Genomic DNA, 26915 nt, shown 5'->3' with positions numbered 1-26915 from the left:
CACATCAGCAGACCAAGACTTTAACCATAACGCTCTACGCGCTAAAATGGCAAATCCGGCATTCTTAGCCGCCAACTTGGCAATCTGAAAGGCGGCATCCGTAATAAAAGAATTAGCCAGCTTAAGAGCCTTAATTCTATCTAGAATTTCCTCTAAAGGACTCTCAGTCTTAAGAGACTCTTCTAAGGCGTCAAACCAGAAAGCCGCCGCAGTGGTAACTGGTACAATGCAGGCTGTCGGTTGTAAAAGGAAACCCTGTTGAATAAATAACTTTTTTAGAAGACCCTCCAATTTCTTATCCATAGGGTCTTTGAAAGCACAACTGTCCTCAATAGGAATAGTTGTACGCTTAGCCAGGGTAGATATAGGTCCCTCCACCTTAGGGACTGTTTGCCAAGAGTCCCGAACAGTGTCAGATATGGGATATATTTTCTTAAAATTAGGAGAAGGTGAGAACGGGATACCCGGTCTTTTCCATTCCCGTGTAATAATTTCTGAGATTCTCTTAGGAACCGGAAAAACATCAGAGTAAGCAGGCACCTCTAAGTATTTGTCCATCTTACACAATTTCTCTGGTGGTACCACAATAGAGTCCCAGTCATCCAGAGTCGCTAAAACCTCCCGAAGCAGGTGTTCAAGCTTAAATCTAAAGGACATGATGTCCGGGTCCATCTGAGGTAACACACTTCCCGAATCAGAAAGTTCCCCCTCAGACAGAAGTTCCCTGACCCCCAAATCGAATCCCTGTGAGGGTACATCAGAAATCGCCAACAAGGCATCAGAGGTTGCAGTATTCAAATTGACTTCTGTCCTGCTACGTTTGCCCTGTAACACTGGCAACTTAGATAAAACCTCTGTAAGGGTAGATGACATAACTGCAGCCATATCCTGCAGAGTAAATGAAGTAGACGCGGTTGAATAAAACCCGGCGTCGCTTGGGGGGGCGTTAAAGGTTTTGACGCTTGGGGAGAAAGTGGCGGCATACCCTGATTCTCATCAGACTGAGAAGCATCTTTAGACATATTTTCCTTAAAGAAAATTCGCTCTTTACATTGTAAGAACTTTTCAGTACATGAGGGACAAAAAGTAAGAGGGGGTTCCACAATGGCATCTAAACACATAGAACAAGTAGTTTCCTCAAGTTCAGACATGTTAAACAGACTAGCAATAGCAATAATAGTCGTTCTTTACTTGAAATATTGAGCTCTGAAGTCAAATTACATAGACAAAATTTTTACACTAAAAAGTGTACTGCGCCTTTAAATAATAAAAGAGCAACAATTTTTCTGTTATCTCCAAAACAACATTTGCAGCAATAAAAACTGTTCTAATGTGCCCAAAAGAGTCTAACAGTATTGCACCAGTTTGCTTAGATATGGTAAAATATCAATATATATCGAATTTATCAGCTATAACAAACTTTTTATCGATTCAGGCCCCTGCACCTTGCCACAGCTCTGCTGCGGCGCCTACCTGCCCCCGGAACACACTGCTGCTGTTTGAGAAGCTTTTAAGACACTTCGTTTGGCAAAACAACTTAGGCCCCACCGGAGCCCAGGACCTTGCTGACTATCCGATCCGGATGATACTGCGAATCTGAGCGTGCAAATATAGGCCCCGCCCCTCATGGGCGTAACTCTAGCCTTTACTGAAACCCGCATGGGTAGCAAAAAACAAACATGTCATTCTTAATAAAAATATGAAAAGCCATGTGCCCCTCTTACATACACAACAACAAACATGTTGCACAAATACCCAGCGTAACTGCATGAAAAAAACTGCACTCCCTCAGGTCAGTTTAATGTATGACAATGACAGTCCTTAGCCAGCAACCGCATCTCCCAGCGTTTAGCCCATACTGAATATACCCAAATGATATTACAGGGAGTACAGAATTATTAGGCAAGTTGTATTTTTGAGGATTAATTTTATTATTGAACAACAACCATGTTCTCAATGAACCCAAAAAACTCATTAATATCAAAGCTGAATAGTTTTGGAAGTAGTTTTTAGTTTGTATTTAGTTATAGCTATTTTAGGGGGATATCTGTGTGTGCAGGTGACTATTACTGTGCATAATTATTAGGCAACTTAGCAAAAAAAAAATATATACCCATTTCAATGATTTATTTTTACCAGTGAAACCAATATAACATCTCAACTTTCACAAATATACATTTCTGACATTCAAAAACAAAACAAAAACAAATCAGTGACCAATATAGCCACCTTTCTTTGCAAAGACACTCAAAAGCCTGCCATCCATGGATTCTGTCAGTGTTTTGATCTGTTCACCATCAACATTGCGTGCAGCAGCAACCACAGCCTCCCAGATACTGTTCAGAGAGGTGTACTGTTTTCCCTCCTTGTAAATCTCACATTTGATGATGGACCACAGGTTCTCAATGGGGTTCAGATCAGGTGAACAAGGAGGCCATGTCATTAGATTTTCTTCTTTTATACCCTTTCTTGCCAGCCACACTGTGGAGTACTTGGACGCGTGTGATGGTGCATTGTCCTGCATGAAAATCATGTTTTTCTTGAAGGATGCAGACTTCTTCCTGTACCACTGCTTGAAGAAGGTGTCTTCCAGAAACTGGCAGTAGGACTGGGAGTTGAGCTTGACTCCATCCTCAACCCGAAAGGCCCCACAAGCTCATCTTTGATGATACCAGTCCAAACCAGTACTCCACCTCCACCTTGCTGGCGTCTGAGTCGGACTGGAGCTCTCTGCCCTTTACCAATCCAGCCACGGGCCCATCCATCTGGCCCATCAAGACTCACTCTCATTTCATCAGTCCATAAAACCTTAGAAAAATCAGTCTTGAGATATTTCTTGGGCCAGTCTTGACGTTTCAGCTTGTGTGTCTTGTTCAGTGGTGGTCGTCTTTCAGCCTTTCTTACCTTGGCCATGTCTCTGAGTATTGCACACCTTGTGCTTTTGGGCACTCCAGTGATGTTGCAGCTCTGAAATATGGCCAAACTGGTGGCAAGTGGCATCTTGGCAGCTGCACGCTTGACTTTTCTCAGTTTATGGGCAGTTATTTTGCGCCTTGGTTTTTCCACACGCTTCTTGCAACCCTGTTGACTATTTTGAATGAAACGCTTGATTGTTCGATGATCACGCTTCAGAAGCTTTGCAATTTTAAGAGTGCTGCATCCCTCTGCAAGATATCTCACTATTTTTGACTTTTCTGAGCCTGTCAAGTCCTTCTTTTGACCCATTTTGCCAAAGGAAAGGAAGTTGCCTAATAATTATGCACACCTGATATAGGGTGTTGATGTCATTAGACCACACCCCTTCTCATTACAGAGATGCACATCACCTAATATGCTTAATTGGTAGTAGGCTTTCGAGCCTATACAGCTTGGAGTAAGACAACATGCATAAAGAGGATGATGTGGTCAAAATACTCATTTGCCTAATAATTCTGCACTCCCTGTAGACATATTTAGCAGTCAATATAAAGGGAATTCCAGGTACACCATTACCATACATATAGTGCATACTGATTACCCCTCCCCAGATAGGGAATAATGTCAGCCTGTTCTCATGCATCAAGTCTCCCCAGAAACAAATGACTGAACATACCTCAATGCTGCTTGTAGCATGACACAGTTCTCCACACTGAAGATCTTCCTTTACACTACCTTCAACTGCTCTGTGGGAACCAGCATGGATCTTAGATAACATTTGCTAAGATCATCAACATCAGGGCAGAAAAATAAAATGTCTCCACTCCTCTTGGGAAGTTATAGACTGACGATTTCTCCCTGAGGAAAATAGTACTCACTGGCACCATTTTAAAATAAAAAAACTTCTTTATTGAAGAATTTAAATTAACACCTCACTTTACTAACACAGGAAAAGAGAATGACTGGGGGGGGGGAGGGAGGAGCTATGTATACAGCTCTGCTGTGGTGCTCTTTGCCACTTCCTGCTAAACAGGAGGCGTAATCCCATAAGTAAGGATGAAATCTGTGCACTCGTCATATCTTGTAAAAGAAAAAAAAAAACTAACACTAACCCCAACATAGGTAATGCTTTGCATTGTGGGGGGTTGGCGGTTTAGGTGTCAATAAGTTAGTTAGGTAGATTGCATTGTGGGGGGTTGGTGGTTTAAGGGTTAATAGGTTATTAGGTAGATTGTGTTGTGGGGGGTTGGTGGATTAGGGGTAATAGTGTAATTAGATACTTTGTGGTTTAGGTGGGTGGCGGTTTAGGGATTAATAACTTTATTAGATACTTTGCGATGTGGGGTTGGCGGATTAGGGGTTAATACATGTATTAGTAATTGCGGTTGGGGGATGGCGGTTGAGAGGTACTAATTGCGCATGCGTTAGGTGTTTGTAAAGACTTCCAGGGAGTTACAATGCTCATATACTCCGCGTAAGGCTTGCTGTGCCTGCCTATATGTGGCGTGGTGAAAATGGAATAAAATGTAAGTCCTTGCTCTGAATTCAGCGCTACTGAATTTGCCGGCGCTTTACAAATAAATGATAATAATAATATGTGATACTGACTTGCGACGTCAGTTCTATGTTAGTTTATGGGAGTAAAAACAGCGGCGACAGGTGAAATATACACGCTGCACTTGTATGCGGCGCTGTATATGTGATCGCTAAATTCACTAAATAATTGGTGACACTGGCTTTTGCAGGCGACGCCGCATATGTAATCTCGCCCATGGAGTCCACTTGACAAATGGATAAGGTCTTCCTGGTTCACTGATAAATTATTTGTAATTGATCCTGTCCTCTCAGTTTTAAACTGTTATCTTTAATTATTTATTTTTATAAAGACAATTGGGCAGTCACTGCTTTGATTAGTATACAAAAGATTAAACAAAATATCTACTATACGTTTAATTTACATCACAACAGTGCCTGAATCCCTTAATAGTGTATGGAAAAATAATTAAAGATTATTTAATATAATAAATTATATTGTCACAATTAATAGAGGAGCCAATTGCAAATAAAATTAAACTGGATTTAGAGATATCAAATAATACAGAAAAAATAGCAAAGTGAAAGAACATTTAGGTAAAAGTGATCATAACATGGTCCCATTAGAAATAACTCTGAATGATAACTTACAACGATTCAACTAAGACTTTTAATTTTAAGAAAGCTAAATTCAATGATTAAAGGAAATAGTTTGATAGCATAATTTGGCACATGGTATTCTCAAATAAACGCACAGAGGATAAATGGAGAACATTTAAAACTTAAATGTAAAACTTTTTAAATAATATACACATCAACAAATACCGTATAGTAAAACAAGTAAAATAATTAAATCCAAGCCAATGTTACTAAATACAAATATGTTCAGAGAAATTATGAAAAATGTTGGGCATTTAAAGTATTGACAGAATATATAAAAGGAATGTAACAAAGCATGTAAAAGAGAGATCAGGTTAGCCAAAATTGAAAATGAAAGAGGTTTTGCAAAAGATTCTAAACCAAAAATGTAAATATATATGGCAAAAAATCTAAGAAGAAAAATATAGATACATGTGAGAAGGGTAGCGTAATTAACAGTGACGGGGAAGGCTGAGGTGCTAAACAATTTGTTTTCTTCAGTATACACAAAAGAGGAGTCAATAACAGAGAGATTGAAACAAACAAGAACATACATGCCCATACCCATAGCTTGATTATCTCTACATATCAGGAAAAAAACGGATAATATAAAGGTAAATAAAATTCCAGGTCCAGATGGACCGAACCCAAGAGTTTAAAGAGAAATAAAACATGTTGAGATGTGCATATCCTAAAAGGGCTAATTAAGTAAAAATAGTTTGCATCAATTTTTTTTAAAAAAAAAAGTATTTTAAAATAATTTTCAAAAATAAGCAAAAATACTTAAATAGCCATGCTGTCTGGAGCAGCCCGCTCCACTCCCTCTTATAAGTGTTTAGACACAGGCATTGTATTTCAACTGAGTTCACAGCTTCTAGGCATACTCCAGCAGATAATCCCTATGCATTTTTTAATTCTACCAAAACAACAATAGATATAGATACAGCCATAAAAGGAAATGTGTGAGAGGAGTTAGAACTTTACAATTTGGAAACGTAAAAGAAAGGGTTAATGACGAGGCACTGCAGTATAAATTTGCAGGTAAGGTAATTAAAGTACATATATTATATTTTGTTTCTATCCCAACTTGTTTTATGTCCCTTCAAGGGAAGTTACCACTTTAATAGCTAAACCTTTGCTCTTAATTTGTCAAGACTCGTTATCCTGAGGCAAAGTACCCCAGGACTGGTGTAAAGCTGGTGCCACTTTATAAAAAGGGAAGAAGGGCTGATCCTGAGTAATAGATCATATCAAACAAATCTAATTGGATTCTATAAGGAGATAAGCAAAAGTATAGATAAAGGGGAATCAGTTGATATAGTTTACTTGAATTTTGCAAAGGCGTTTGATTCAGTGCCACTTGAGAGATTATTGTACAAAATTAAACGACTGTGAATATATGAAAAATTTTTCTCATAGATAAATAACTGGATAAAAGACAGGGAGCAATGTGTTGTAGTAAATGAATAACACTCAGATTGTATAAAAGTAATTAGTGGGGCTCCCAAAGAATCAGTACTGGGCTCTGTTCCTTTTTTATATAAATGGATTGGAGGAGGGATTAAATAGCAACACCTATATTTTTGTGGATGATACAGTACAAAGTTGTGTAAGATGTCAGTGCATGATGTTATTGCTTTCCCATTGGATTTTTCAAAAATTGGAGGAATGGGCTGGTAAATAGCAAATGAGATTTAATATTGGCAAATGCAAGGTCCTACATTTTGCAAGTAAAAATATACTTGCTACCTATTAATGAGATGGGACAAGACTTAGAAAAACAGAGGAGGAAAATGATTTAGCAACAAGCTAAAATGAGTATGCAGCGGCTTCTAAGGCGAATTCGATAACAGCTAGTAAGGGGAATTAAGTATTTAAACTATGAAGAGAAGTTAGCCAAGCTTAGGGCTAGTTTATCACTAATTTATTGCGTGCCTGTAAATGGGCAAATTCGCATGTTTACGGGTGCACGATAAATAATCAGGCATAATAAATGCCTGGTTATTGCTACTCCAAGCTTGCAGTAGTAATTAACGCTCTGAAAATTAACTAGAGATCAGATCTCTGTTTAATTTTATAAATGTGCCCCAACTGACCCAAAAATAAAGTGTTTAGTGCATTTTCTAAAATAAAAAATATTAGCATCTTTATTTCTTTTATTTTTTAAAATTAATGAAGCAGTTTTTAGGCTCTAAAGTTGGCGGGTGTGGGGTGTTAGACAAAAAAAGGCATTGTAAAGTGACTTTACATTGCTGTCTATGGGGAACTGTGTGTTCTCTGTAAATATATATACAGTATGTATATGCTTATATACATATATATTTATGTGTTAATATGTTTATATGCACATATTAACACATACATATATGTGTATATATTCATATATATTTAAATTTGCTGCCCATTGCTGCAAGACTTACCCTCTTTGCTGCTCTAGGTTCTGTCTCACGACATGAGAATGAGGCTCCCTTGAGGTTGCGTTGGTATTGAACCTAACTTGTAATACCAAAGTGCATTTGCGTACACTGGTATTCCTTAGTGGAGCGCAAATATCACCCTCGCAAAATCGATATTTTGCGCTCCACTTGTAATCTGGCCCTTAGTCTGTTTACTCTAGAAAACAGACTGTTGAGAGGTGATATGATAACTTTATATAAATATATTCAAGGCCCAAATGCAGGGTTGGCTGAAGCTGTTTATTGCAAGGCAGTTGTTTGTGACAAGAGGTCAGGAAAGACGAAAGGAGATTGAACCTTCAGCAATGTAGATGTTTTATCATGGTAAAAGCAATCAAATTATAGAACACCATGCCTTAGGAGGTACTGAATGCCTTAGATAAATGTAATAATGGCTTAGTACATTTCTGGCTAAAAACAGGATACAGGGATATGATTGCTTGTGTTAAATGGACAGTCTTTCTAATTGTTTAATGTACGTTCAATTTAAGATCCTTTATATAGACTTCTATAGTCTATATAAAGACTATAGTCTTCTTTTAACCACACATTTTATGTTACTATGCAGAGTTCCTATGAATATTTTTTTACTGATTGTAAATACATGTATATTTTATAATATTGAACTTCTGTCTTTCAACCTCATCTACTATGTTACTATGTTAAAGGGCCATAATACCCAAATGTTTAAACACTTGAAAGTGATGCAGCATAGCTGTAAAAACCTGACTAGAAAATATCACCTGAACATCTCTATGTAAAAAAGAAAGATATTTTACCTCAAAAGTTCCTCAGTAGCCACATCCCATTGTAAAGGACTTCTAAGCAACACATCAGTATGTCTGTCCCGGGGCAGCGGAAGGAGCGAGCATTCGTACACACTCATCTTATTTCCCTATTCATTGTAAGGAAGTTTACAATGAAATCTCATGAGAGCTAAGTGAAATCTCATGAGATCACAGTAAAAGAGTTCATGACCTCAGCACTGCTGATGCTGATTGGCTGCTGTTCATTTCTTCATTTTTTTTTTTTTACCTGCAGCTGAGCTGCGGCTGAGTATAACATTTTACACAGAACTTACTCTGCTGAGCTGAGGAAATTGTGAGGTAAAATATCTTCCTTTTTTACATAGAGATGCTCAGGTAATATTTTCCTGTCAGCTTTTTACAGTTATACTGCATCAGTTTCAAGTGATTTAGCATATGAGTATTATGTCCCTTTAAGCTTCTGTGACTATTTATTTGCTGATTGCACTTACATGTATATTTTAATGTATAGCAGTTTAGTGCAATGTGTTTATTTATAAATATAATATTTAATTTGCCTGACTGCAGGGCCGGACTGGGACAAAAAATAGGCCCAAACATTTTATGGAAAAGCAGCCGAATCCCCCCCCCCCAATTTCTTATTTAACTGTATACCAAATATGACAAGTATAATGTATATTTGGTGAATTGGTTGGTATGAAGAAAAAAAAAGTTAAAGGGATAGTCTACACCAGAATTTTTAGTGTTTTAAAAGATAGATAGTCCCTTTATTACCCATTCCCCAGTTTTGCATAACCAACAGAGTTATATTAATATACTTTTAACCTCTGTGATTATCTTGTATCTAAGCCTCTGCAAACTGCCCCTTTATTTCAGTTCTTTTGACAGACTTGCAGTTTAGCCAATCAGTGCCTGCTCCCAGATAACTTCACGTGCACAAGCACAGTGTTATCTATATGAAATACATAAACTAACACCCTCTAGTGGTGAAAAACTGTTAAAATGCATTCTGAAAAGAGCTGGCCTTCAAGGTCTAAGAAATTAGAATATGAACCTCCTAGGTTAAGCTTTCAACTAAGAATACCAAGAGAACAAAGCAAAATTGGTGATAAAAGTAAATTGGAAAATTGTTTAAAATTGCATGCCCTATCTGAATCATGAAAGTTTATTTTGGCCTAGACTGTCCCTATAAATATATATTGTCCCAGGGCCACAAGAAACTAGTTTTATTGTTGGAATTAAACACATGTTGCTTAATATAAAGGACAGGGGCATGCAATTTTACATCTAGATACAGTGGAATAAGGTGCATAAAGCCTTCTTAAATTACTCTGAGATCTAGGTATAAGGCACGTATAGCTAACTAGGATGTAAGCAGAGTTAGTTATATTTAAGGGACACAGTCCAGATAATGATCTAAGTGTAAGGCACAGGTAACCCTCTTGGAAATTAGGCACAGGCAGCTATCTAGATATAAGCAATAGTTTGCCATTTTGGAAAAAGGCACAGCCAACTATATAGATTTAAAGGGATAGAAAGGGCAAAATTGCATGGTTGCATTAAGTATTACATTGGTCAGGGCCGCCATCAGGGGGTGACAGGGTGACTCCCGTCAGGGGCCCAATGGGTCAGGGGTCCCCATGAGGCAAGAATTTAAAAAAAAAAAATTGGCAGCCACCAGTGGGTACTACAGCAGAGTGCTAATTGAGCATGGGAAATGTTATTACAAGGAGTAAATTATTAGCATTTGAGAGGATTTCTGAGTGTGCACTAAACTACTATGCACAGTGTGAGACAGACTTGGCAATTTGTTGGTACAGTGTGTGCCTGAGTCAATTTTGAATTCACAGAATTATTTTTGTTTGCACATTTACAAATATGATTCTTTAAAAAGTGATCTCTTAATTTCTGCAATTTTTTTGATCATGCATGTCACACACTGTTGATTTAGGGGATGCAAGGTGCATAAATGTTTCCTCCTGTGAGTGTTTCTGTGGGTGTCTGTGTTTATGTCTTTGTGCTTTGGTTTGTGTCTTTATGAGTGTGTATGTATTTTTTTTCTGTGGGTCTCTCTGTGAGGGTGGGTGTGTATGTCTTTGTGCATTTTCTGTGGATGTATGTGAGGGTGTGTGCGTATGTCTTTGAGCTTTTTCTATGAGTGTCTCTGTGAGGGTGTGTGTATGTTTGTCTTTGTGTATTTTCTCTGGATGCCTCTGTGAGGGTGGGTGTGTATGTCTGTGTTTTCTGTGTATGTCTCTGTGAGGGTGTGTGTGTGTATGTATGTATGTCTGTGTTTTCTGTGGATGTCTCTGTGAGGGTGTACATTTTCTGTGGGTGTCTCTGTGAGGATCTGTGTATGTATGCCTTTCTGTGTTTTATGTGGTTGTCTCTCTGTGTGTGTATGTCTTTGTGTGTTTTCTGTGGGTGTCTCTGTGTGTGTGTATGTTTTTGTGTGTTTTCTGAGGCTGTCTCTGTCGGTGTTTCCTTGGGTGTATGTGCAAGATTGTGCGTGTGTCCATTGTCTGTTCCTTTTTAGGACATTTTGACCTTACTACTGATTATTCACATCTTTCTACAGACTTTGAGACTAATGAGACCTTTCCGGAAGTCACCAATCCACCATTTAATCTTTAAATTATTGTTTAGGCAGTTCAGGGCCCTTACTTTCAGCCACTGCATGCTGTTGTCATCATTTAGTTGGCATCTTCCTTTACAAAAAGATAATCAGAACTCCATATTTTGTTTTCTAAATCTCCTTTTTTTGCAAAACTGTAGTTTACCTCATTACTTGTCAGGTCAATGTAAACAAGTGCTGAGTGTCTGTTTGGGTGTCTGTGTCTGAGTGTGTTTCTTTGCGTGTCTGCTAGAGTGTCTATATGTGAATCCTTATGTGTGAGTGTGTGTGTGTTTCAGTGTATGAGTGTGTCTGTGTTTGTGTATGTTACTACCTTTACAACATTTCCAAGTTTAAATAGACACTTAAGAATAAGGTGCATATACGTTTTAGTCACTTGGTAAAAAATTGCACATGTCAAAGGGGGGGGGGCGGGGGCCCTGATCAATGGTTAAGTCAGAAGAGGTGGGTATTTTGCTGCAATATTTAAATCAAAGTCAATCACTAACAGCATTGTACTATCAGTAAAAATAAACTTATAATAATTTGCATATTAGGCAAGGGGACATAAACTAACTGATAATGTCTGTAATTTTCATTGCTTCAACAGTTTTGGTTTGGTTTTCCCAATTTTTTAATTGTATATAAAACAAGTGTTACACATCAGTCAATGTTGATTACAGTATAATTTTTAGGAACCACTAAAGGCAAACATGTAGCGCTGTCAGAGCTCCAAAGGTAGCCAAGGGCAAATCAGATATATATGCAGGAGCCAGCAAGCACATAAAGCATAGCTCTTTAATTGGCTCTTTATCTAAGAGCTTATGATCAGCCACCAGCCTATGATCTCCAATATTTATTCCTCCCAAACCCACTGCTGTAACAGCTGTAGTCTACACCACTTTTCTAATAATCCAGAACAGAGGGTAACCTGATATGCACATAAACGTTCCTTCATCACCCGCCTCAATAAAGGTAAGCTCAGTAGAATGATGATGGTGACCTGTACTTACTGGTCCCCCACAGATCTTCTGCCTTCAAATGAGCTGTTGCATGTGCTGGCTCTTGCTTCTCTTCCCTCTCTTCCTGAACTGGTCATGCTCCTCCTCCCTCTTCCTCTCTGGTCCCATTCCTGGTGCTGCGACTATAAGTAAAGGAATGTGACCGGGCTATACTGGAACTTGATGATGGGGTGGTGTGTAGCAGTATAGGGGCATGCAAGGCTTCATTCACTATTTCCTTATAAGGCACTTTTGCCCAGCAAGTAAAAAATTTAGCGTCTTGGTGCTGCAAGCAACACAGTCACTTCCGGCTGCTCTAACGTTGCGCCCCCCCCCCCCGCTAATGGTGCTCCCTAAGGTTCCACCATGTCAGCTGCTCAGTGCTCACTCACTAAACTTTTGGGGGCAAGACGAACTCCAGCACTGCAGCCCCACATAACATGTCATGATGTCATGTCACACAGCCGTGGCCCGCACTGGCACCGCACTGCACCGCTGCTCCTTGACCCACAAATCTGTTACACATACAGTGTGTGTCTACAGTAGAGTAGAAGTACAGTCTGATCTTTAGCCTAGTTAGTGTGTATGCAGTAATGGTGGGTGGGGCTAAGGTAACCGACGGCCCAACAGCCGCACCGTACTACATCAGTCACATAAATAAAATTTTGGGGCTAACTAAAATCATTGGTGTGTGCGGTAGTGGTTGGCGGGGCTAAGGTGACCTCAGCCCACCAGTCATTTGGCCGGTATGCCCTATGGTCAGTCCGGGCCTGTCTAACTGAGTTAAAATATGAAGAAGAAAAAATTGTCCTTGTGCCTGCTTTTTTATTAAAATAAAAAATATATATTTGTATGTGTCTGTATTGGAAGTAAAATCAACAAAATATGCCAATGTGCCTGCATTGTTGGTTTAAATAGAAAATTAATGCTCAAGTTCCTATATTGGGGTTAAAATAGAAAATATGCCTATGAGCCTGCATTGGGGTTTAAACTAAAAGAAATGTTCCCATTTTCGGATTAAAATAAAAAAAAAAATTATATATATATATATATATATATATATATATGCCCATGCGCCTGCATTAGGGATTGAAATGGAAAACAAAAATCCCATGTCCCTGCACTGGGGAATAATATAACCATGTGCCTGCATTAGGTATTAAATTAGAAAAAATAAATGTGCATGGTCCTGCATTAGGTGTACGGTGGACAGTTGCTCCATAAAAAAAACAGACCACCTACAGGTGACTGGGCACAGCTCATAAGTGAGGTTACACAATGTCCCACCAAAAGTTTGATTTTAGGCCTCACCAAAAACAAAAAAAAAATCAAGAAGAAAGGACAGCACATCCAGACCATACCGGGTACACATCCCATGACCCATAAACAGGCTCAGCTTTGGTTGCTATCACACTCGCATAAAGCTACACTATTTACAGAGTCACAGGCAGTTAACCCGGGCCTGCCTGGGTGCAAGTCCATAGGGAGAATTACAGAAACAGACACTGCAGCACACACATAAAAAGTCCAGCACTCACTCTCAAGCTCTCTGCTAGGATTAAAAGCAAAACTGGAAGAGTTAGTTACCGCATTTGGCCAAATGTGACAAGCCCAGGTACCACGTCAAGGTCTCTTCCACATACCTGAGTCCCTAATACAGCCACACAACTGCATCCTTGCACACAAATGTAAGCTAATAATCAAACAAACTGAGAAAGTGCAAAAACACCCTACTCGCACGCAAACCCAATGGCATATTCTCAAGTGTGCCAACCTTACATGAAAATATGAATATTTCGGATTCCAATATTCTTCACATAGAAGAATATGTTCTATTTATTCAGAAATACATCTATCTACATATATCTGGTGGTATTTTGGTACAGTAAATCTATACGTATATGATTTATATATAGGTATAGATATATACAGATATATATATATTTATAAATACTTAGAAATGTCTATATATGTATAAATATATATGAATATATGTGTTTATATGTGTATTTATGTCTGTAAATATATATGTATATATATATATATATATATATATATATATATATATATATCCTATATAATAAAAGGCCAAGTGTGTTTGTCCAAAGCTGTCATGCGCAGTAGAGACTGCGCGCGAGGACAAACACACCTGGCCTTCCAACTAACCTGCCGTTGTGTGGTGGAGTGGGCGTGACTTGGCGGGTGCGGAATGGGCGTGGCCGGGGATGCGACATGGGCATGACAGGGCGTGATGCAGGCGGTGCTGGGCGTGGCATGGGTGGGGCCAGGCGGGGCCAGATACCGGGCCAGCTGCTAAGAGACAGAGAGCTCTAAAGAGGGGGGATAGAGATAGCAGAAGAGGGAGGATAGATAGAGGGAGAGAGAGACAGCAAAAGAGAGAGGGGGAGAGAGACAGCAAAAGAGAGGTGGGAGAGAAACAGTAAAAGAGAGGGGGGAGAGAGACAGCAAAAGAGAGGGGGGAGAGAGACAGCAAAAGAGAGGGGGAGAGAGACAGCAAAAGAGAGGGGGGAGAGAGACAGCAAAAGAGAGGGGGGAGAGAGACAGCAAAAGAGAGGGGGGAGGGAGACAGCAAAAGAGAGGGGGGAGAGAGACAGCAAAAGAGAGGGTGGAGAGAGCACAAAAGAGAGGGGGGAGAGAGACAGCAAAAGAGAGGGGGGAGAGAGATGACAAAAGAGAGGGGGGAGAGAGACGGCAAATGAGAGGGGGGAGAGAGACAGCAAAAGAGAGGGGGGAGAGAGACAGCAAAAGAGCATTGGGAGAGAGCACAAATGAGAGGGAGGAGAGAGCACAAAAGAGAGGGGGGAGAGTGCACAAAAGAGAGGGGGAGAGTGCACAAAAGAGAGGAGGGAGAGTGCACAAAAGAGAGGGGGGAGAGTGCATAAAAGAGAGGGGGAGAAAGCGCAAAAGAGAGGGGGAGAGAGACAGCAAAAGAGAGGGGGAGAGAGCACAAAAGAAAGGGGGGAGGGAGACGGCAAAAGAGAGGAGGGAGAGAGACAGCAAAAGAGAGGGGGAGAAAGACGGCAAAAGAGAGGGGGGAGAGAGCAAAAAAGAGAGGGGGGAGAGTGCACAAATGAGAATAGAGAGAGTGCCCAAAAGAGAGGGGGGAGAGTGCAAAAAAGAGAGGGGGAGAGAAAGCGCAAAAGAGAGGGGGGAGAGAGAGAGCAAAAGAGAGGGGGGAGAGAGAGAGCAAAAGAGAGGGGGGAGAGAGAGAGAAAAAGAGAGGGGGGAGAGAGAGAGCAAAAGAGAGGGGGGAGAGAGAGAGTAAAAGAGAGGGGGAGAGAGAGAGAGTACAAGAGAGGGGAGAGAGAGCAAAAGAGAGGGGAGAAAGAGAGAGCAAAAGAGAGTTGAGAAAGAGAGAGGAAAAGAGAGGAGGGATAGAGAGAGAGCAATGGGTGGGACCACTGTACTGCAAAAAATGGCCCGTGTACACGGCTTTAGGACTAGTATATATATATATATATATATATATATATATATATATATATATCCATATATTATATATATATATATAAAAATAACAAACAGACCGCACTCCTGAATCCTGAGCTGTGGCCCCGGGGGCACCAAAAATATATATAATCAGTGAAAAATAAGAGCACTCCACGGGACTTAGAATATTTAAGCACACTTTAATGTTTGCTTAAATATTCTAAGTCCCGTGGAGTACTCTTCTTTTTTGCTGATAATATATATATATATATATATATATATATATATATATACACACATATACATACATAAATACTGAACATATATACACACACACACACACATATATATATATATATATATATATATATACTTACATATAAATATATATAGACATGAGCGTATCTCTGTTAAAGTCCTTTGCAGTCCTTTTTTTCTAATACCTGAGACCCCATATCTTTGAACCCTTATAACTTTTTTTATGCAATATTCTTTTTAAATATTTTTATTAGATGTTGTTATTATGAGTGTAATTGCACTTTTGAATTTATCTTGATGTGTTTAGTGACAATTTTTATTCGAGCATAACAGTTAACCAAAACTCTGAAGTCACACTATCCTGACGTGCATTAAATTAAATTGTGCTCAAGTAATATAATTAAAGGGACAGTCTAGTCCAAAACAAACTTTCATGATTCAGATAGGGCATGTAATATTAAACAATTTTCCAATTTACTTTTATTACCAATTTTGCTTTGTTCTCTTGGTATTCTTAGTTGAAAGCTTAACCTAGGAGGTTCATATGCTAATTTCTTAGACCTTGAAGGCTGCCTCTTAAGAATGCATTTTAACAGGTTTTTCATCACTAGAGGGTATTAGTTCATGTTTTTCATATAGATAACACTGTGCTCATGCATGTGAAGTTACCTTATCAAAATAACTGAAATAAAGGGGCAGTTTGCAAAGGCTTGGATACAAGATAATCACAGAGGTAAAAATATATAAATATAACTGTGTTGGTTAATGGATAAAAAAGGGATTATCTATCTTTTAAAACAATTACAATTCTGTTGTTCGCTGTCCCTTTATGGTCAGATAACATTTAATCAACAAAATTAAGTAACCAATAGAGTAGATTTGTTTTGAGTTTACATCCTTGCTGTCAGGAAAGGTTAAGTCCAGAGTTAGACCCAAATGCTAAAATGAAGTTAGAATAGCACTCTAGCACTGTGAGTATATTCCAGGATCTGACCCTGCGACAGCTGCAATAGTATACTCACAGAAATTAACTGGAAGATGGCACAGCAGGGTCAGGAGAAGAACTTCAGGTAGTTAGGGTAAACCAAAAGAGTAATCCATCAAGCAATAACCGGTAACAAGGAATCAGGCAGGCAGGTGTTAACCAGAAGGATTTGTCAAACAAGCAAAGTCCAGCAATGAGTAATCAGGCAGTTTGGGGTTAAACAGTAGAATGGTCAAACAAGCAAAGTTCCAGCAGCGTGTAATCTGGCAGATTGGGGTTAAACAGTAGAATGGTCAGACAAGCAAAGTCCAGCAACGTGTAATCAGGTAGTTTGGGGTTAAACAGTAGAATGGTCAAACAAGCAAAGTTCCAGCAGCGTGTAATCAGGCAGTATGGGGTTAAACAGTAGAATGGTCAAACAAGCAAAGTCCAGCAACGTATAATCAGGCAGTTTGGGGTTAAACAGTAGAATGGTCAAACAAGCAAAGTCCAGCAACGTATAAGCCAGGCAGTATGAGGTAAAACAGAGAAATGTCCAAACAAGCAATAGTCCAGATAACAGGAATCAGGCAGGAAGGGTTAAGCGGGTTAGGAGTTAAACAAGCCAGCAATTCTTGATTCAAACAAGTAATCCAAAAGTTACTTACAAGCCAGGAATAGAACAAACAGGCCCCGAGGTGAGGAGACGCCGGAATAAGAAGGCCCAATGACGTCCGCAGAAGGGGCCGAGGGGAACAGGGTTGCATAGCAACCAAGAAAGCGCTACCGCACTGTCAAAGAGAAAAGGAAGCGATCAACAGCTGAGCTGAGCGATCGCGACAGTGCCCCCTCCTCAAGGACCCCTCCGGGGGACACGAACAGGCTTAGAGGGATTCTGAGCGTAGAACTGTTTGATCAAAGCAGAAGCACGGACATGAGAAGCAGGTTCTCAAGAACGTTCAGTGATAGGATATCCCTTCCAGTGGACCAAATAATATAGACGGGTACCCCGTAATCTGGAATCAAGAATGTGACTGATCTCAAATTCAGAAGTACCATCCACAAGGAACAGAGAGGGAACTTTACATTTGGTGGAAAACCGGTTAGAGACTGCCGGTTTCAGAAGAGATACGTGAAAGACAGGGTGAATCTTCAAGTTGTCTGGTAAAACCACCCTGTAGGCAGTGGAACATACCTTGGAAACAATCCTGAATAGTCCAATGTATTTAGGACCCAATTTAGCACAAGGTTGTTTGAGTCGAATGAATCTGGTGGAAATCCAAACCTTGTCTCCAGTCCGAAAAGAGGGTGCCTTCCGGCGTCTGCGATCAGCAAATCGTTTATACTTCTGAGAAGAGAGAAGAAGAATTTCCTGAATCTTCTTCCAGTGTTTACAAAGATTTCTCACTGTACGATCTGCTCCAGGGACTCCGGAACCTCCTGAAGACATAGGAAAAGTTCTAGGCACAAATCCATAGGCTGCCTTAAAAGGAGAAGTCTGTAAAGAAGAATTGAAACGGGAATTGTAAGCAAGTTCAGCTAAGGGAAGAAGTTGAGACCAATTGGAGTGCTGATGATTAACATAGTGCCTGAGATAGGATTCAAGAGATTGATTTACGCGCTCAGTTTGACCGTTGGACTGAGGATGATGAGAGGTAGAAAGAGATATGGTAACTCCAAACTGTTTGCACAGAGATTTCCAAAATCTTGAGACAAATTGAACTCCTCGATCAGAAACAATGTCCAAAGGAAAACCATGTAATCTGGTGATATGGAGAATAAACAATTCAGCAAGTTTCTGGGCCGATGGTAATCCAGGTAATGGAACAAAATTAGCTGCTTTGGAAAACCTGTCTACCACAACCCATATGGTCTTGTTTCCAACAGAATTAGGAAGATCTGTAATAAAGTCCATGGAAACATGAGACCAGGGATAATATGGAACAGGCAGAGGTTGTAAGAGACCAAGAGGTAAAGATGAAGACTGTTTATTAGAGGTACAGGAATGACAAGCTGCAACATAATCCTTGACATCTTTGCCCATGGAAGGCCACCAGACATGTTGTTTGAGTCTCCATAAAGTATTACGTACTCCTGGATGTCCAGATAGAACATTATCATGAGCCCAACGGAGAAGTTTTAGGCGGAATTCAGTAGGTACAAATAAGATCCCAGGAGGTATGTTAAAGGATGAAGGAACAGAAGCTTGAACAGACTGTAATGCTTGGAAAGGAAAAGTAGACAACTGAGCTGGAACTTTAGCAGGACGGAGAATGGGTTCAGAATCCAAAAATGTAGAATCAGAGGCTAGAAACTGTCTAGATAAAGCGTCTGCTTTTGTATTCTTAGAACCAGGAATATAAGAGAGGACAAAATTAAATCTGGAGAAGAAGAGAGCCCATCGGGCTTGACGTGAGTTGAGGCATTTGGCAGTATGAAGATACAGAAGATTTTTATGATCCGTGAGAATAAGAAATGGTTGAACCGTGCCTTCAAGCAGATGTCTCCATTCTTCCAAAGCCATTTTAATAGCTAATAGTTCCTTGTTACCAACGTTTTAATTCAGTTCAGAAGTATTGAACTTCTTGGAGAAAAATCCCACAGGAAGGATCTTGCTAGAAACAGGATTTCGCTGAGATAGTACTGCCCCAACAGCGATCAGAGAAGCATCCACTTCAAGGATGAATTGGAGACTCGGAACAGGATGGCAAAGAACGGGAGCAGAAGTAAATGCAGACTTCATAGATTCAAATGCCTGTAAGGCTTTATCAGACCAATGCTTGCAATCCTGACCCTTCTTAGTAAGAGCAGTAAGGGGTGCCGAGATGTTAGCAAAGTCTTTTATGAACTTACGATAGTAATTGGCAAACCCCAGGAACCTTTGAAGAGATTTTAAGGAAGTAGGTCTAGGCCAATCAATAATTGCCGACAGTTTGTCAGAATCCATCTTGAATCCAGAAGGGGAAATAATGTAACCCAGGAAAGGAATAGATTCTTGATGAAAAGAGCACTTTTCAAGCTTGGCAAAGAGAGAATTTTCACGTAATCTCTGGAGTACTAGTGTAACATGATGAACGTGATCTTGGAAAGTCCGGGAATAAATCAAAATGTCATCAAGATAGATAATAACGAATTGATTAAGATAGTCTCTGAATATTTAATTAACAAAATGTTGAAAAACTGCAGGGGCATTGCATAACCCAAAAGGCATAACTAAATATTCATAATGCCCAAACCGGGTGTTGAAGGCAGTTTTCCACTCATCCCTTTTACGCATTCTGACCAAATTATATGCCCCACGAAGATCCAATTTGGTAAAGATGGAAGCACCCTGGAGACGGTCAAATAATTCGGGAATGAGAGGGAGTGGATAACAATTCTTGATTGTTATTTGATTAAGAGCTCGATAGTCAATGCAAGGACGAAGGCCTCCATCTTTTTTTTCCACAAAGAAAAAACCTGCTCCTACTGGAGAAGAAGAAGGGCGGATAAAACCTCGGGCCAAATTATCCTTGATATATTCCTGAAGTGAAACATTTTCTTGATGAGAAAGTGGGTATGTTTTACCCTTAGGTAGAGGAGCTCCTAGTAATAGGTCAATGGGACAATCAAAAGTCCGGTGTGGAGGTAATACTTCAGCATCCTTTTTAGAGAAGACATCACAGAAAGAATGATAATGTCCAGGCAAAGAATCAGGAATGTCCAAAGCTGCCACAACTGTACTAGAAATTTTGGGAGTACTTTGAAGACACTGTTTGAAACAAGAAGATCCCCAAGCAACAAGTTCTCCTTTAGACCATGAAAAAACTGGATCGTGTAATTGAAGCCAAGGGAGTCCCAAAATGAGAGGAAACTGTGGGGAAGAGATTATGTCAAAACAAATGGATTCGGAATGAAGTACTCCTACAGACATAAGAAGTGGTATCGTAGAGTATTGAATGAAACCAGAACCTAAGGGTTGACCACTGACAGTAGTGACCTTAACTACTTGACTCTTGGAAAGCAAAGGAATATGAAAAGCATTAACAAAGTCCGAATCCATAAACATTCCTGCAGCTCCAGAATCGATGAGTGCTTGAGCCTGAAACTTGGTGTTGCCAAAACGAATAGTGACTGGAACAAACAGCTTGGGATTGAGGGTAGAAAAAGATCTTTGGCTTAACTCAGTCCCTCTTTCTGGAGTTAAGCCCTGGCTTTTACTGGACGAGTTGGACAATCTTTTAACATATGCCCCTTAATACCACAGTAAAGACATAGTCCCAAATTACGCCTTCTGAGACGTTCAGCTTCGGATAATTTAATTGCACCAACCTCCATGGGTTCACTTGACTCAGAGATAGAAGTATTTGGATGAGGCAGGTTTGGTGAACGAGGCATTGGACGGAAAGAAGATCTGATAAAGGATCTTCTGTTACGGTCACGTTCATGGAGACGCTCAGAGTAACGAGCATCTAGCTTGATACATAAGTTGATAAGTTCTTCTAGAGAATCAGGAAGATCCCTATAAACCAATTCATCTTTCAAACGATCACAAAGACCTTTACGAAATGCTGCACGCAAGGCCCCATGATTCCACATAGTTTCAGCAGCTAAAGTCCGGAATTCTATAGCGTATTGTGCTACAGAAAGAGACCCCTGTCTTAGATCTAAAAGTCCTGCTTCAGCAGCTGCTGATCTACCAGGTTTATCAAACACAGAAGAAAATATGGAAACAAAAGTGTCAATATCATGGAGCAAAGGATCATCCTTCTCCAGCAGTGGAGAAACCCAAGCCAAAGCTTTACCCTTCATAAGAGAAATTAAAAAGGTGATCTTGGAGGAAGAGGAAACAAACATCTAAGGATTATTTCTGAAGTGAAGGCGGCACTGATTTAGAAATCCTCGACAGTCTTCAGGATTGCCGTCATATTTATCCGGTAATGGAATTATAGGAATAAACTGTTCTGCAGGTTGTGGCGGATTAAATGCAGGGTTAGAACTGGCCGCAGGAACTACAGGTGTTGCAGAAACTTGAGAAGGAGAGAGATTATGTAAAAGAGCAGTAATTTGATCTAATTTAGAATCCAGGGATTGTAGGTGTGCAGTGGGTTCCAAGAAGCTGTCCCTGTAGAGCCACAGCTCTGGATAACTCACCAGGGTACATTTTATGGCCTGTTTGTAATGTCAGGATAGGTTAAGTCCAGAGTTAGACCCAAATGCTAAAATGAAGTTAGAATAACACTCTAGCACTGTGAGTATATTCCAGGACCTGACCCTGCGACAGCTGCAATAGTATACTCACAGAAATTAACTGGAAGATGGCACAGCAGGGTCAGGAGAAGAACTTCAGGTAGTTAGGGTAAACCAAAAGAGTAATCCATCAAGCAATAACCGGTAACAAGGAATCAGGCAGGCAGGTGTTAACCAGAAGGATTTGTCAAACAAGCAAAGTCCAGCAATGAGTAATCAGGCAGGTTGGGGTTAAACAGTAGAATGGTCAAACAAGCAAAGTTCCAGCAGCGTGTAATCAGGCAGATTGGGGTTAAACACTAGAATGGTCAGACAAGCAAAGTCCAGCAACGTGTAATCAGGCAGTTTGGGGTTAAACAGTAGAATGGTCAAACAAGCAAAGTTCCAGCAGCGTGTAATCAGGCAGTATGGGGTTAAACAGTAGAATGGTCAAACAAGCAAAGTCCAGCAACGTGTAATCAGGCAGTTTGGGGTTAAACAGTAGAATGGTCAAACAAGCAAAGTCCAGCAACGTATAATCCAGGCAGTATGAGGTTAAACAGAGAAATGTCCAAACAAGCAATAGTCCAGATAACAGGAATCAGGCAGGAAGGGTTAAGCGGGTTAGGAGTTAAACAAGCCAGCAATTCTTGATTCAAACAAGTAATCCAAAAGTTACTTACAAGCCAGGAATAGAACAAACAGGTGAGGAGACGCCGGAATAAGAAGGCCCAATGACGTCAGCAGAAGGGGCCGAGGGGAACAGGGTTGCATAGCAACCAAGAAAGCGCTACCGCGCTGTCAAAGAGCAAAGGAAGCGATCAGCAGCTGAGCTGAGCGATTGCGACACTTGCATATCCTGTTCATTTAATATTTAAAATTTGTGGACAGACAACTGTTATAATAAATACTAATGTAATGTAATGTTACAGTGGCTAAAAAGTTCAATCCGATTGGCTGATTGGATCAGCCAATATAATGCGACGTCAATTCTATTGGCTGATCCAATCAGCCAATCGGATTGAACTTCAATCCGATTGGCTGATTAAATCAATCAATCGGATTTTTCCTACCTTAATTCCGATTGGCTGATAGAATCCTATCAGCCAATCGGAATTTGAGGGACGCCATCTTGGATGATGTCATTTAAAGGAACCTTCATTCGTCGTTAGTCGTCGGGAAAAAGAGGATGCTCCGCGTCGGATGTCTTGAAGATGGACCCGCTCCGCGCTGGATGGATGAAGATAGAAGATGCCGCTTGGGTGAAGACTTCTGCTGGATGGAGGACCTCTTCTGCCGTGATTGGATGAAGACTTCTGCCGGTCCGGATGTCCTCTTCTGGCCCATCGGTGCCCGGCTGGGTGAACACGGCTCAAGGTAGGGTGATCTTCAATGGGGTAGTGTTAGGTTTTTTAAGGGGGGATCGGGTGGGTTTTAGAGTAGGGGTGTGTGGGTGGTGGGTTGTAATGTTGGGGGGGGTTGTATTTTCTTTTACAGGTAAAAGAGGTGATTACTTTGGGGCAATGCCCCACAAAAAGCCCTTTTAAGGGCTGGTAAAAGAGCTGATTACTTTTGTAATTTAGTATAGGGTAGGGAATTTTATTATTTTGGGGGGCTTTTTTATTTTATTAGGGGGCTTAGATTAAAATTCTTGTAATATTTTTTATTTTTTGTAATGTAGTGGTTTTTTTTTTTGTAATATAGTTTAGTTTATTTAATTGTATTTTAGTTTAGATCATTGTAGGTAATTTATTTAATTAATTTATTGATAGTGTAGTGTTAGGTATATTTGTAACTTAGGTTAGGATTCATTTTACAGGTAATTTTGTAATTATTTTAACTAGGTAGCTATTAAATAGTTATTAACTATTTAATAGCTATTGTACCTAGTTAAAATAAATAAAAAGTTGCCTGTAAAATAAATATAAATCCTAAAATAGCTACAATGTAATTATTAATTATATTGTAGCTATTTTAGGGTTTATTTTATAGGTAAGTATTTAGTTTTAAATAGGAATAATTTATTTACTTATAGTAAATTTATTTAGATTTCTTTAAATTATATTTAATTTAGTGGGGTGTTAGGGTTAGACTTAGGTTTAGGGGTTAATAACTTTATTATAGTAGCGGCGACGTTGGGGGTGGCAGATTAGGGGTTAATAATTGTAGGTAGGTGGCGGCGATGTTAGGGAGGGCAGATTAGTGTTTAATAAAATTTATTATAGTGTTTGAGAGGCGGGAGTGCGCGGTTTAGGGGTTAATACATTTATTATAGTGGCGGTGATGTCCGGTCGGCAGATTAGGGGTTAATAAGTGTAGGTAGGTGGCGGCGACGTTGAGGGGGGCAGATTAGGGGTTAATAAATATAATCTAGGTGTCGGCAATGTTAGGGGAAGCAGATTAGGGGTTCATAGGGATAATGTAGGTGGCGGCGGTGTCCGGTCAGCAGATTAGGGGTTAAATAATTTTATTATAGGGTTTGCGATGTGGGGGGGGCGTCGGTTTAGGGGTTCATAGGTAGTTTATGGATGTTAGTGTACTTTGTAGCACTGTAGTTAAGAGCTTTATTTTCCGGCGTTAGCCCATAAAACTCTTAACTACTGACTTTTTATGCGGTAGAAGTCTTGGAGGTAGAGGCTGTACCGCTCACTTCTTCCAAGACTCGTAATACCGGCATTAGGCAAATCCCATTAAAAAGATAGGATACGCAATTGACATAAGGGGATGTGCGGTAGCCAAAAGTCGCGGAAGAAAAGTGAGCGGTACACCTGTACCTGCCATACTCGTAATACCAGCGGCCGTTAAAAAGCAGCGTTAGGACCCCTTAACGCTGCTTTTTAAGGCTAACGCAGAACTCGTAATCTAGGGGAAAGTTATTGCTACCAAGTTAACATTAAAGTGTCAGAATCATTCCAAATGTGCAAGTCATTATGTTTACAGTACATTAAAAAATAAATGTTCATTCATATAGAGCCTGCAATTTTTAAATATCTTTCCAATTTACTTCTTTTATAAAATTTTCTTTGTTCTTTTTGTTTCCTTTATTGAAGAATATACCTAGATAGGCTCAAGAGAATCATTGGACTACTGGGAGCTAGCTGGGGATTAGCACTGCACTTAAATGACTTTTGCCATTGGCTCACCCAATGTACTCAATTTACTCCAAGTAGTGACTTGCTTCTCTGGAGCTGAATTTTCAACAAAGAATAACAAAAGAATGAAGCAAATATGATTAAAGAAGTATATTGGTTGTTTATAATTGTATACTCTATATAAATCATGAAAGTGTAATTTTGACTGTACTCTCCCTTTAGATAAACTGAAATAAAACACTGAAGAAATATGCAAAACTGGAAAATTTAAGACAACGGCACTAAAACTCAATTCCCTATGTTTATAAAACCAAAACACCCCAATTTTGTTTATAAATAAACACTTCCTTTTGGTAAAATAATGGTCACAACATTTACTGAAAGTTTTACCTTTAACAAATTATTACAAAAAAATAAACATAAATAGAACTTTAATGGTTTAGAAATTGCCAACTACATTTTGAAAATCCAAGAAAAATATGTATTAGTTCTTAACAAAGATCAAATCTTGGCCCCTATGAAACTAAACAAGTCACTTTCCCACTTGTATGTAACAAACTTCTCTGTTCAAGAAACCTTGTGAAATTGGAGCCAGACCAACACAGCCCCCATAATGCCCATTAAGATGCCTTTACCATTATATAACTGGTCATGTGGGGAAGTATGGGGCAATCACCTCACTGAAGGTTGTTGGTATGAAATAATCACAGTCACACCAACACACTCTTCATATCTATCTAAAAACCTCACATCTCATTGAAGTGTTACAAACGTAAAAGTAAAATTAACCGCACAAACAATTCTCTAAATACCTATAAGGAACACCACATATTGAACCCAAGTATTGACATTCTCCCTAATGTAGGAGGACAAAAAGCGAAATCTGTAACCTGAAAATTAAATAACTTGTTTAGTCAATGTGCAACATTTTTAAAATCTAGAAAGTATGGAACGAAAGCACAATGTTTAGAAAAAAAAAATAGATGTGTGTAATGGCTGTTTGTTATTTTGTCTAACAGTTAGATATCTTTAAAACACCCACACTCCAATAAGACATACTTTGTGTCCATATATCCTATATTTATTTACATATGCTACCAATACAGAGGTATTTTAACTTGTATCCCTATGGATAATTGGTTAGGGGAAAGCCTATGTCTGCTGCAAACATTTGGAGCTATGTTTTGGAACTATTTTTCTTTTCTTTCACAACTGAATATTAGAACCTGTTACCTATATTGTAGCTTTCACTGATTATTATTAGTTCAGTGTATTTATTAAGCATACAGTATATATATATAATATATATATATATATATATATATATATATATATATACAGTATACATTTGAATAGGCTGCTTAGGGTCATATCAAACCCTGTCATATATACTTTTCTGTACAAGAATATGACTGAGTAAAACTAATTGTTATAGTTCAACAACTCTTTCCGTGATATCAATAAACTCTCTATGAAATTTAAATGTAGGGTAAAGAGTCAATATTTCAAATATTCATGTGTCAGATTACTGTCTTGGTGATTCTTGGTTATGCTGATCATAATTCTCATTTCTGTTGAGATTAAGCTAGATAAATGCTCACTGCTCATTATCCTTTCTATCTAAATTGACCTTTTAAATAGGAATTATTCATTTTCATTCAATTTTGCAGCTGTCTTTAAAGATCTCTTAGTTGAATAGGTTAAAAAAACGTAGATTCAAATAATTTCGGTTTGGCTGGAAAGTACCTTTGTGTTAGATGTAATTGTGTTTTTATTCTATGATATGTGTTTATTTAGGGCTTACTTGCCAAAGTTTCAATTGTAGGTATGGCCCCAATTCCAATCTATTAGAAGAGATGCCTGAAAGCATATGTAAACTTGGGTAATAACTGCATTTACTTTGCTATTCCAAATCATTAGAAGACCTGTCACTTAGTTAAGTTAAGCTATTCAAACTCCATAAAATATAGGAATATGTAGCTATAACTATTACAAATAATGGGCCAGATTACAAGTG

The sequence above is a fragment of the Bombina bombina genome, chromosome 1 (assembly GCF_027579735.1).
Source record: "Bombina bombina isolate aBomBom1 chromosome 1, aBomBom1.pri, whole genome shotgun sequence".
In the NCBI taxonomy this organism is placed as follows: Eukaryota; Metazoa; Chordata; class Amphibia; order Anura; family Bombinatoridae; genus Bombina; species Bombina bombina.
Note: the sequence above shows the minus strand (reverse complement) of the source record.